Here is a 13,465-nt window from a genome sequence, read left to right as displayed (position 1 = left end):
TCATTGCCAGTTGTTGCTTTCTGGCTCGTTCCCGCAAGCAGCAACGTATGGTGTGTGGGAGTCAGCGAAATTTTACAGCTGTCTTTTTTGTGTGGTGTTTGACTATTGAATTGGTTGATACTTATTAGTGAAGTGCACCAGCGGTATCGTCTGCCTTGTGGCTGCTAACGTTCCAGTTTCCTGCACTGGTCGTTAGCGTAGTTTTCTGGCAGTGTGTTTTTCCTCACCATGTTGATGCTGTCCGGCATGGCGTGTAGTTCGACATCCTTCGGTATTGTTCATACTTTTGAGTGGTTATTGTGTCTTGACTGTATTTGGACTCCAATTTTCAAGACGTAGTGCTGATGGTAACTTCGTACTTGCTGATTTTTCTGTTGTCGTGCTGTTGGTCGGGCGGAAGGGAATTGATTAGTTTGTTGGTCGGTCGTTCCGCTGTCCCTGGGTCGACTTGCCGTCCGATTATTTAGTATTACGCTTGGCTGCCTCTCTCACCTACTAAAGTTAGAGTTACCACCCCACGCCGACACTTGGTGCACTTCTGAGCACCACTGTTTTATTGTTTTAGATTGTGATTTTGTTTAAGTCTCAAGTATTGCGCGAGGCATTCAGCCATCTATTAATTTGTTTTAATGTTAAGATAAGGCCTTGAGCCGTCTTAAATTAAAACTTTGAAGATTCTTGCTTAAAGTATTTTCTTATTTTTTTAAAAAGGGGGATTTTGCCCATTGGAAATCCTTATTATTATCCAGGCTTTAAGCCTTGAATTGTTCTACGTTCAGTATGTGGCCTTCAGCCGAACTTTACGTGAAACGTTTTAAGACAAGGCCTTCAGCCATCTAAAATTAAAATTTGAAAAGTCAGTTGTTGACAACCTTTTAAAATTTTCTTCTCTATCTGAAATTCTTGTTATCCAAGCCTTAAGCTCTCAGTTCCTCTATCTCCTGTGTGTGGCCTTCGGGCGAGTTCTTATGTAAACTTTGGAAATAAGGTCTTCAGCCGTGTGTATTTCTTAAGCCAATTTTAATACCTTGTGTTTGGGCCATCAGCCATATTGATTTTGAATGCTTTTTACGGCATGTGTGATTAAGTGTTTTAGGAAAATAAAGATTTTATGTTTTGTGCAACTGACAGTAACTGATTTTGGCCCCTTTCCACAACTGTAACCTGATCCGCTGTGTCCTGCGAAACCAGATTTCAAGACCTCATACACAAAGTGCACTGAAAATAGTAACAACTATCCAAACCATAAAAACATGTCTTTACTACTGCACACTTCTTGTTTAAAATATTTCGTACTAGTTAACACGTCCTGTCAATTTTCAGTTTTGGCCCAGCTGCGCTATATCAGAAGGTGCATTTCCAGGTTTTCCACTTTCAAAGATAGACGGTCGTTGCTGAGGGCAGTTTTGTACCAGGAAAAGCCCCTTCGAATGTCACCGGACTTCGTAGGTGCGTATTCGAGGACTACGAGTGCACTGCAGCCAAGCTTTGATTTATTATCTTCAAATGTTGTGTCATTCCCAGAAAAACACTCACTAATTTTGCACACAGTAGAATATCCACGAGTCCGCTGGAGAACACTTTGCAGTTCGTTGTTGTCAACCTCACGACAACGAGCTCAAGCGAACTCACTCTGCATGCGGCGCGTGATATCGAGGACGTTACACAACTGAGTCGTGTGGTGGCTTTCCATACCACTCAAAAGTTGGACTTGATGGATGCCAAGTTTCCAGACAAATGAAGACTTGTTTCACGGTTTTTATAGCACTTGATTCAGTCCTATTAAGCTTACAATGGATTTCCTTTGTTTTGGTGTAGTCGGTGCAGTAATAACCAGCCCCATTAACCCACGAACGCCATCATGTCAGAACATGCTGAGCGTGAAGGGACAATGAAGCTATTTCTTCCTTGAATTTCTACACCCGTACCGCAGCTTTCACAGGGGATTAATGTTTACACATCATGGTAATTCCAGCGGTCCTCTTCTGCGTCTCTGTGTAACACGTGTGCAAGGCAAGTGTCGTGCACTGTTTCTGGGCAGAATATCTGAAGCCCCTTGGTTGGTTATGCAATGTGTGAAGCACTATATGTTACTTGCAGCAAAACACCACCAACAACAACTGCAACGTAACATTGGTAGGTTCAACTCTGGACACACAAACTTTTCGGTCAGCAACACAGATTTGTATTTTGTTGAGCACCTCCTTGAGCACACGGATAAATAGTTCTCAATTCTCCTGCAACAGGGTGTGCTGTGTCCTTCTCCAAGAAATGTCAGAAGCATGGATTATTTAGCTTCTTCAGTGAGATGTTGCGAGACACATCATCTTAGTCCGCCTGCGTAGATGGGTGATAACGTACTTGCCTCCTATATACTGGGTCCGGGTACAACTCCTGGCCGTGTTGCAGATTTCCTCTTCTCTTGGACTTGGTGTTGTCCTCATCATAATTTCTTCCTCATCATCGACCCAAAGTCACTCAATGTGCGCCGAATTAAATAAGACATGCACTTGGCGGCGGAACCCGACTGGGAGATCCCGGCCAATGATGCCATACGATCATTTCATACCAAATACTTACACAGTTCCTTGAAGAATGATAATAGGGTTGAAAAAGGGCGTGTCTGCTCAGATAACAGCGTTTCTCTGCTTCCCTTTACACAGCTCCCGTGTCTGGGGGTGTTACAGCGCTGTTCGACCTCAAACCAACTTCGCATAGTCTTCTAAATAATGTGCTATGGAATTTTCGTACATACTAACTCACATGATCTCGTAACTTTATATTTTTGGCATGTTGAACCAGCTGAGATTGGATTCAAATTGAATAATCTACATCTGCATCGACATTTATACTCCGCAAGCCATCCAACGGTGTGTAGTGGAGGGCACTTTACGTGGCACTGTAATTAGCTCCCTTTCCTGTTCCAATAGCGTATGGTTCGCGGGAAGAACGACTGCCAGAAAGCCTCTGTGCGCCCTCGAATCTCTCTAATCTTACATTCGTGAAGTCCTCAGGAGGAATAAGTAGGGGGAAGAAATATATTCGATACCTCATCCAGAAACGCATCCTCTCGAAACCGCGATGCAGAGCACCTCTCTTGCAGAGTCTGCCACTTGAGTTTGCTTAACATCTCCATAACACCATCACGCTTACCAAATAACCCTGTGACGAAACGCGCCGCTCGTCTTTGGATCTTCTCTATCTCCTGTGTCAACCCGGCCTGGAACGGATCCCACACTGAAGAGCAATACTCAAGTATAGGCCGAATGAGTGTTTTGCAAGCCACCTCCGCTGGAAGCCAGAGAGGATTTCCTCCGATCCATAGCGACACACATCATTGGTGCCGACATGAACGACCACCTGCAGATGGGTGCACCCTGTGCCCTTCATGGCATCCAGAAGGACCTTTTCCACATCTGGAATGACTCCTCCCCAACCCCCCCCCCCCCCCGGTATGCACACGGACTGCACATTGGTTTTCTTCCCCTGCTTTGAAGCCACATCCCTAAGGGGCCCCATTACGCGCCTGACATTGGAACTCCCAACTACCAGTAAGCCCACCCTCTGCGACCGCCCGGATCTTGCAGACTGTGGGGCAACCTGTGGAACAGGACAAGCACCCCTGTCTGGCCGAAGATCAGTATCAGTCGGAGACAGAGCCTGAAACCGGTTCGTCAGACAAACTGGAGAGGCCTGCCGTTCAGCCCTCCGGAATGTCTTTCGCCCCGTGCCACACCTCGAGACGACCTCCCACTCTATCACGGGTGAGGGGTCAGCCTCAATGAGGGCAGTATCCCGGGCAACCACAGCCGTAGTCCGATCGGAGGATGAGTGGTACGAGCTGGCCATCCCCCACAAGCCATCGTACGCAAGCACCCCTGTCTGGCCGAAGATCAGTATCAGTCGGAGACAGAGCCTGAAACCGGTTCGTCGGACAAACTGGAGAGGCCTTCCGTTCAGCCCTCCAGAATGTCTTTCGCCCCGTGCCACACCTCGAGACGACCTCCCACTCTACCACGGGTGAGGGGTCAGCCTCAATGAGGGCAGTATCCCGGGCAACCACAGCCGTAGTCCGATCGGAGGATGAGTGGGACGAGCTGGCCGTCCCTCACAAACCATCGTACGAACCCCTACAGTGACGCCCACGTGATCGAAGACAAGTGTGCGTTGTTTATTACGTCGGAAGCCGATTTGATGGCTGCGAGAGCGTTTTGTTGACACCATGCAACAATGATTTACGTCAACGACCCCACTAATGCGTTACGCTGCTTGTCTACTATAGTCCAGACAAGCTTCATAGTAATTGTTGTGTTTATTTGTACCAACATAATCTAAAGCTTTGTCACGTCAGGAACATTTTCGTGTTTTTAATTTTATGTCCTTAAAGATACAACAAATACACGAGTTTTTGGCAAAAATTGGCTGAAACATGATCTATTATTTAAAATAGTACAAATATATGTTTGCAATATGCAAAATCGAAACACTGTCTTCTAAACAACAGTACCTGGCCAATGCATAAATTGTTGTATAATTCACCCTAAAGTCCAGGAAAAATTTAATTTTCACTAAAATCGAAGCCGTAATTACTACACATTGTGTTATGACCGGTTTCGTTCGTACAATATCTTCAGGTTTCTGAGTTGTGCTAAAAGTCTTGACGCAATTAATCCGGGTGTCGTATAAATACAGTAACAATTACCTATGGACCATTTGCATTTGGCCTTTAACGTTAAATACGACAGCCAGATCATTTGTGTCATAACTATGGCAATACATGGCAATATGTATATGTTCTAAGAACGAAACCGCTAGTAACATAATAAAAGTCTAATACTGCATATGAGGTTAGTTTTCCTTAATCTTTAACATAACGTGTGTACCTTTCATTCATCTAAACCATCTACATGTACACCAATACCCTGCAATTGACACCTAAGTGCTTGGCATTGGGATCACACAATCAAATTCAGACTATACCTCGACTGTTTCATTCTCGACTAACAACTGGTGTAAACGTACTCCTAAATATCTACATCTACTTCTACATTTATACTTCGCAAGCCACCCAACAGTGTGTGGCGGAGGGCACTTTACGTGCCACTGTCATTACCTCCCTTTCCTGTTCCAGTCGCGTATGGTTCGCGGGAAGAACGACTGTCGGAAGGCCTCCGTGAGCCCTCGAATCCCTCTAATTTTACATTCGTGATCTCCTCGGGAGGTATAAGTAGGGGGAAGCAATATATTCGATACCTCATCCAGAAACGCACCCTCTCGAAACCTGGACAGCAAGCTACACCGCGATGCAGAGCGCCTCTCTTGCAGAGTCTGCCACTTTAGTTTGCTAAACATCTTCGTAACGCTATCACGGTTACCAAATAACCCTGTGACGAAACGCGCCGCTCTTCTTTGGATTCCCGGCGGGGTCAGGGATTTTCTCTGCCTCGTGATGGCTGGGTGTTGTGTGCTGTCCTTAGGTTAGTTAGGTTTAATTAGTTCTACGTTCTAGGGGACTGATGACCATAGATGTTAAGTCCCATAGTGCTCAGAGCCATTTGAACCATTTTTTCTTCTTTGGATCTTCTTTATCTCCTCCGTCAATCCGATCTCGTATGGATCCCACACTGATGAGCAATACTCAAGTATAGGTCGAACGAGTGTTTAGTAAGCCACCTCCTTTGTTGATGGACTACATTTTCTAAGGACTCTCCCAATGAATCTCAGCCTGGCACCCGCCTTATCAACAATTAAATTTATATGATCATTCCGCTTCAAATCGTTCCGTACGCATACTCACAGATATTTTACAGAAGTAACTGCTACCAGTGTTTGTACCGCTATCATATAAGCATACAATAAAGTATCCTTCTTTCTATGTATTCGCAATACATTACATTTGTCTATATTAAGGGTCAGTTGCCGCTCCCTGCACCAAGTGCCTATCCGCTGCAGATCTTCCTGCATTTCGCTGCAGTTTTCTAATGCTGCAACTTCTCTGTATACTACAACATCATCCGCGAAAAATCGCATGTAACTTACGACACTATCTACTAGGTCATTTATACATATTGTGAAAAGCAGTGGTCCCATAACACTCCCCTGTGGCACGCCAGAGGTTTTTTATTTTCGTGCGAGCTCAGATTTTTCTTATTTTATGATGACGGTTATTTCTCTCTATGAACATTTCTCTCTATGAACAAAGGAGTCAACAAATATTTTCGTGTTGGGGGAGAACTTTGATTGTAGAAATTTTACGAAAAGTTCTCACCCAACGACAAACGCCATTGTTCTAATGACTGCCACCCAAACTCGCGTATCATGTCCGTGGCACGCCCTCCTCTGTTTCTCGATAATACAGAACGAATCACTCTTCTTTGAAATTTTTCTATGTCCTCCATCAGTTCTAACTGCGCCAGAATACGCTAGCAGAGGACAGCCAAACTGTTTTTATTTACAAAAGGAATATCTCTTTAGTAAATTTGTTACATCCTCTGCATATTCTATTTATATAACGTAGTCTTTCGTTCGTCTTGCCCACAACATATGTGGTGGTTGCAATTTATTTTCAAAAAAATGGCTCTGAGCAATATGGGATTTAACATCTGAGGTCATCGATCGCCTAGAACTTAGAACTACTTAAACCTAACTAACCTAAGGACATAGCACACATCCATGCCCGAGGCAGGATTCGAACCTGCGACCGTAGTGGTCTCGCGGTTCCAGACTGTAGCGCCTAGAACCGCTCGGCCACCCCATCCGGCCCAATTTAAGGGTTCGTAACTGTAACCCAGTATGCATTAAGTTGAATCGATCACCTTCTAGTTTGTATTCATTATCGTCTAACTGAAGTTTAAGGATTCTTTAGTATTCATGTAGTTGACCTCACACTTCTTATTGTTCAGGATCAATTGATGCTCTTCCCACCATACAGATGTCTTGCGTAAATCATTTTGTAAATCGAATTGATCTTCTGATGACATTAATAGTTTATAAACGACAGAATCATCTCCATAAAATCGAAGTAGGCTGCTGATAGTGTCTCTCAAGCCGTTTATATACGTAAGAAACACAAAAGACTTTTAAAACTTACGTGGGGAACGCCAAATATCACTTCTGTTTCACTCGATAACTTATCGCATATTACTGTCTCCATCCTTTCTGACGGCAAATTACGAATACAGTCCTACAACTGAGACGATACTCCATAGGCAAGCTATTCGGTTAAATGTCGCTTGCCAGGAATGGTCTCAAAAGTCCTTTGGAATCAAATTGGGATCCCCCGTCCGTAGCACTTATTACTTCGCATGAGTAACAATCGTGCGATTCACAACAATGCTGTTTGCTAAGTCGATGCTATGTGTCAATAGATAGTCAATAGGTAGTTCTCTTCGAGGTATTTCGTCATATTTATAATACTGCAAAAGTTTACTGCTTACTGATGTCAGTGACATGGATCTACTGTTCAGTGAATTGCTTCTTTTTTCGTTCTAGTGTGTTTGTGTGACCTGTGCAGCTTTAAGGTCCTTAAGTACGTATCTTACGTCGAGAAGCCGATAGTATATCATTAAAAATTATACAGCTGTTAGTCACCACACATTTTAGAAATCCGATTTACTTTTACTTCCAAAATTTAAGAAAAAAATGCCTGCGTTCTCTAATAGCTCGCCTAATTGAAATATCAGCTTTAGCATGTATGTATATACTCTCGTCTGTAGCACAGTACGAATTGCCGGATATCTATGTTCATCACCTTTAAATAACCCAGAAATACGATAAACTTCCTTGTTACGCATAGTACTGAGAACGTGAAAGTCGAAAACGCACCAAAACAGTCTTTCACAAGGTTGCTTTCTTTTGTGTTGTTTTGTATTTATTAGGAACAATAAAATGAGTTTCTCAGGAAAGAGCACACAGCACAGAAGCGCCCCAGTCTCGTCGCAGCTTCTTTGCAGTTCCACTACACTTTATCGACTGTTTACGCTTCACTGACATCACAGACACTGTGTGTTATATTCCTTCTGAATGTTTGCCCACGGTGGTAGCATGTAAGAGATGAATATGCATCTATCGTTTTTTCTTTTCTCGTTTTGATTTGCAACTTGCTCTCAGCTGGGTTTATTCTTTGTGGCAACCGATCTCCTTGTGAAGGAAGATGAAATATCAGTAGCAAAAGCAGTCCAGTTTATGTAGCATCGTCTCTCATATTAACTTGTTGAGGGAACTGTCTCCGAGTGTATTGGAAACTTTCAATGAATAAATGCGAGTAAGAATGTGCTATGAACTAAATCTGGAATGAGAATTTTGTTCTCCATTAACGGGCTTTTTAGATTATGACATGCAATATTTTCACTTCAATCTACTTTCCACGAATTTTTATGTATTACTACGCCAAAAAACAAATAAAGTTACTATGTAAGTCTAGCCTAGGCGTACTATTAGAATAGTGACAAGCTAGAATGTTACACGGAAACGAAAATGTAGTAGACAAAGCTAATAAAACTGTACACAAAGCCACTCTGTTGCGTGAACAGCTCAAGGTTTACTAACAGCCTCATAACACTCCCGTTAATTTAAGAAAATCAATGAAACATTATAGCTCTGATGAGAAACCGAACTTTTTCTTCAATTTAGGTAAATTCATCATTCAAAACAATAAAATAAAGAGGAGCCATACGCACATTCGTATACTGTATGACGACAGGAAAGCAGTTCTCCGAAACTGCAACATGTTTATAAGAAGTGAGGCTAAATGGGTATGAGTTTGGTCTGCACTGTTGCCAGAGCCCCTCCTTCTCCTTATTGTGTCACATTACCATGTTTCCTCTTCCCTTCCCTAACTCCTCTGACATCACAGCTTATTTACCCCATATCCCATTAGTGCAGTTTAAACTATTACCGCCTAAGTTTGTAGCTGAGCTGTTCTAATTTTAGGACAGTTAGGAATAGGATAGAAACTTTCAAGTCCTTATTTACACAAACACCACAACAGGTCAGCCCACGATGTTCCACACCAGACACGTCTTCAGTCTGAAATCTACCCAACTGGAGTAGAACTTTACTCAGTGATTTCGAACTGAGTTCCGACGACCAACAAAAGACGTGACTGGAGACCCACAGGACCTGTCCGCCATACGGTCTGTCAACCAGGAGTGTTGGTCCGGGGTGCCATTTCAATTCATAGTGGGAACCCTTCATTACTTTTCGTTGATCCATTATGGATCGTGGGACGACGGCTGGCATGAATATCTTGATGTATGTATTGTAGAAATTTATTTTATTTTATGAACTTCTATGTGCTACCAGTTTCGGCATTACATAGATGCCATCTTCAGGCCCCACTCGTCATAGTCGTAAAATCACTATACATGCCTGGCCACCAAGAACTGTTGCAGGACGATTTGATTCACAGATCCAGTTATATGGCTCCTTCCGTGTACAGCGATACATAATATTCACTACATTCACCACGAAAATGGTTATTTGAACTTTTAAATATACACTATGTGATCAAAAGTACCCGGATACTTGCCTGAAAATGACTTACAAGTTCGTGACGCCCTCCATCGGTAATGCTGGAGTTCAATACGGATTTGGCCCACCCACAGCCTTGATGATAGCTTCCACTCTCGCATGTATATGTTCAATCAGGTGCTGGAAGGTTTCTTGGGGAATGGCGGACCATTCTTCATAGAGTGCTGCACTGAGGAGAGGTATCGATGTTGGTCGGTGAGGCCTGGCACGAAATCGGCGTCCCAAAACATCCCAACATTCAGGTCAGGACTGTGTGTGGGCTAGTCCATTACAGGGAGATTATTGTCGCGCAACCACTCCGCCACAGGCCGTGCATTATGAACACGTGCTCGATCGTGTTGAAAGGTGCAATCGCCATCTCCGGATTGCACTTCGACTGTGGGAAGCAAGAAGTTGCTTAAAACATCAATGTAGGCCTGTGCTGTGATAGTGGAATGCAAAACAACAAGCGGTGCAAGCCCCTCCATGAAAAATACGTCCACACCGTAGCACCACCGCCTCCGAATTTTACTCTTGGCACTACACACGCTGGCATATGAAGTTCACCGGTCTTTCGCCATACCCACACCCTGCCATCAGATCGCCACATTATGTACCGTGATTCAATACTCCACACAACGTTTTTCCAGTTGTCAAATGTTCACGCTCCTTACAAAAATCGAGGCGTCGTTTGGCATTTATGGCGTGATGTGTGCCTTATGAGCAGCCGAAATCCAATTTTTCTCACCTCCTGCCTAACTGTCTTAGTACTTTCAGTGGATCCTGATTCAGTTTGGAATTCCTGTATAGATGTCTGCCTATTACACATTACGACCCTCTTCAACTGTCGGCGATCTCTGTCAGTCAAGAGACGAGGTCGGCCTGTACGCTTTCGTGCTGTACCTGTCCCTTCACGTTTCCACTTCGTTATTACATGGGAAACAGGGAACCTAGGGATGTTTACACAATTGATTTACTACTACTGAAATAATAATGTATCGAAATAATAATATATTGAGTATTCCCGTATTTCCGAAACTCTCTCAAGGTCGTTTCTCGTGGATATTTGTTTATTGTCATTCTAAGACGATTGGACATGGATTATTGTAACGTTCATGACTAACTAGACCCATACAATGATTACGGTAGTCAAGCAGTTTCCAGAGTTTGCTTCTGCCATACGAAGTATTTTGCGTTGTGACGTGTAGTCAAAGTCATCCGCTTGTAGAATTACAAGACTTTTAAAACTGCTGCATAATGTTACAACACATTCACTTTGTCGCAAAGGTGGATTTGACGCCACAGCAACAACAGCCGATCCGACCTGGGTGGTCGAGCGGTTCTAGGCGCTACAGTCTGGAACCGCGCGATCGCTACGATCGCAGGTTCGAATCCTGCCTCGGGCATGGATGTGTGTGATGTCCTTAGGTTAGTTAGGTTTAAGTAGTTCTAAGTTCTGTCACTTGATAATTGCTCGTGTACAATAAGTCGTTATAATTGTTTGGAACGAGTTTATTCATTTTTCTATGTGTTGGGTTGTCGTCGCATGAAAAAAAAAAAGAAAAACATGGAATCCTGAACCTTTATGAGCTTCCAGCATGTTGGAGTAAAATGGGTAGGCAACTTCTGTTAATCTATAGAACGAAAAATAAGTTCAAGTTGCAATTATTTTATTTCGAGACCCATTTTCAAATCAACACAACACTGTCGAAAACGGCATTTCTGAAGATGTCAACAAAATGTCTAATGTAGATCTGTAATTTATGTTTAGAAAAATCACATGTTTCACAACAGATAACGAGTTTCTTCACATTGAAACCTAATGTAAATTATAAACTGATCATAATCTTACAGACAGACACATCTCAATGCTTCTGCATCTAATGAGCACTGCCGACTAACTGTCTTTTTTAGAAATGCCCAGCTTAAGCATCTCACGAACAACGATAGTTCGTAAAGTATTGTCAGCAGGCTAAGATTATTTTTACTGCTAGATACAGTTTAGTATTTGCAGCGTGTGTTATACGACGCTCTATGCAATGTCCTCAGCCTATGCGTGCATGTCTCAAGGAACAGTCACTACAGAGATTGACAGCCGTATGATACGAATTAAATAAATTAGCAACTGCAAAATGATTACACTTCACATGCAGACAATGAGAATTTGAGCCGGACGTGGACTAGAACCCGGATTTGCCGCTTACAGCGAGCGGTCGCCATAACCATTAGGCTATTTGAGCACGGCTCCAGAAGCGATCCAAACTTCCGTATGTCACTGTGTGTCCACAGCCTACACTTGCAAAGCATGTTTGAATTCCCGCACAGAGAGAGAGAGGTTCATCATTATTGTCACGGCCTTGCCTAGTTATGAAACAATATTTGCAGTGTCTGTGTAAAATGATTTACTATACAGTGTACTTCACATTTGCAGATATACACGCATTTATAAAGGAACAGACACTGCAGTGGTCTTCAGCTGTGTAATGTGAAGTTAATGTATTCGTAGTTCCGAATATGATCAGACCAGCTATTATATACTGGATTAGCGAAAATCGACATTTGTTTCGGACCGGAACCCGAATCCGAATTTCCAGTTAATCGCGAGCGGTTGCCTTAACAACTTCGAGTACCCAGATATGCCTCCAGCACCGATCAGAATTTCCGTATGTCTCTGTGTGTCTACGTCCTGCACTCGCACTGTTACTGTATTTCCCGCATATTGAGAGACTTTCTTTATTATTATCACAGGCTCGTCTAGGCAAGAAAAACATCTAGGTGATAAAGTCATGGGATAGCGATATGTACACATACAGACATTCGTAGTATCGCGTACACCCGGTATAAAAGGGCAGTGTCATCTGCACTCAGGTGGTTCATGTGAAGAGATTTACAACGTGATTAAGGCCTCACGACGGGGATTAACAGAGACTGAACGCCGAATGGCAGGTGGAACTAGACGCATGGAACATTGTCGGTAATCAATAGGGAATTAAACATTCCAAGATCTACAGTATACAGAGAATACCAAATTTCAGGCATTACCTTTCACCACGGACTGGCCAACAGTTTTTTGTCAACGTCCTAAAGCAGCCTACATAGCGTTGCCATTGCTAATAGATAAGCGTGAATTTATCGCAGATATCAATGTGGGAAGTGAGACGAACGTATCCGTTTGACGTTAATGGACATTATCAGCCATATGGCCATCGGGCCAAAATCGTTCGCCATTGGTCTGAAGACCATTCTGGTTAATTCCAGAGAATGATTTGGTCACACATATCGTCAGATATGAATCCCATCGAACATTTATGGGACATAATCGAGAGGTGAGTTCACGCAAAAAAAGTCCTGTTATGAGTCATGTGAGTCCTTCCTCACCAAATGCTCAATAACGAACAGAAAGAAGAAAAAAAATTGGTTATGGCGACTACATCTACATCTACATTTATACTCCGCAAGCCACCCAACGGTGTGTGGCGGAGGGCACTTTACGTGCCACTGTCATTACCTCCCTTTCCTGTTCCAGTCGCGTATGGTTTGCGGGAAGAACGACTGCCGGAAAGCCTCCGTGCGCGCTCTAATCTCTCCAATTTTACATTCGTGATCTCCTCGGGAGGTATAAGTGGGGGGAAGCAATATATTCGATACCTCATCCAGAAACGCACCCTCTCGAAACCTGGCGAGCAAGCTACACCGCGATGCAGAGCGCCTCTCTTGCAGAGTCTGCCACTTTAGTTTGTTAAACATCTCCGTAACGCTATCACGGTTACCAAATAACCCTGTGACGAAACGCGCCGCTCTTCTTTGGATCTTCTCTATCTCCTCCGTCAATCCGATCTGGTATGGATCCCACACTGATGAGCAATACTCAAGTATAGGTAGAACGAGTGTTTTGTAAGCTACCTACTTTGTTGATGGACTACATTTTCTAAGGACTCTCCCAATGAATCTCAAC

This window comes from Schistocerca nitens, chromosome 6 (assembly GCF_023898315.1).
Source record: "Schistocerca nitens isolate TAMUIC-IGC-003100 chromosome 6, iqSchNite1.1, whole genome shotgun sequence".
NCBI lineage: Eukaryota > Metazoa > Arthropoda > Insecta > Orthoptera > Acrididae > Schistocerca > Schistocerca nitens.
This window is presented reverse-complemented; position numbering follows the sequence as displayed.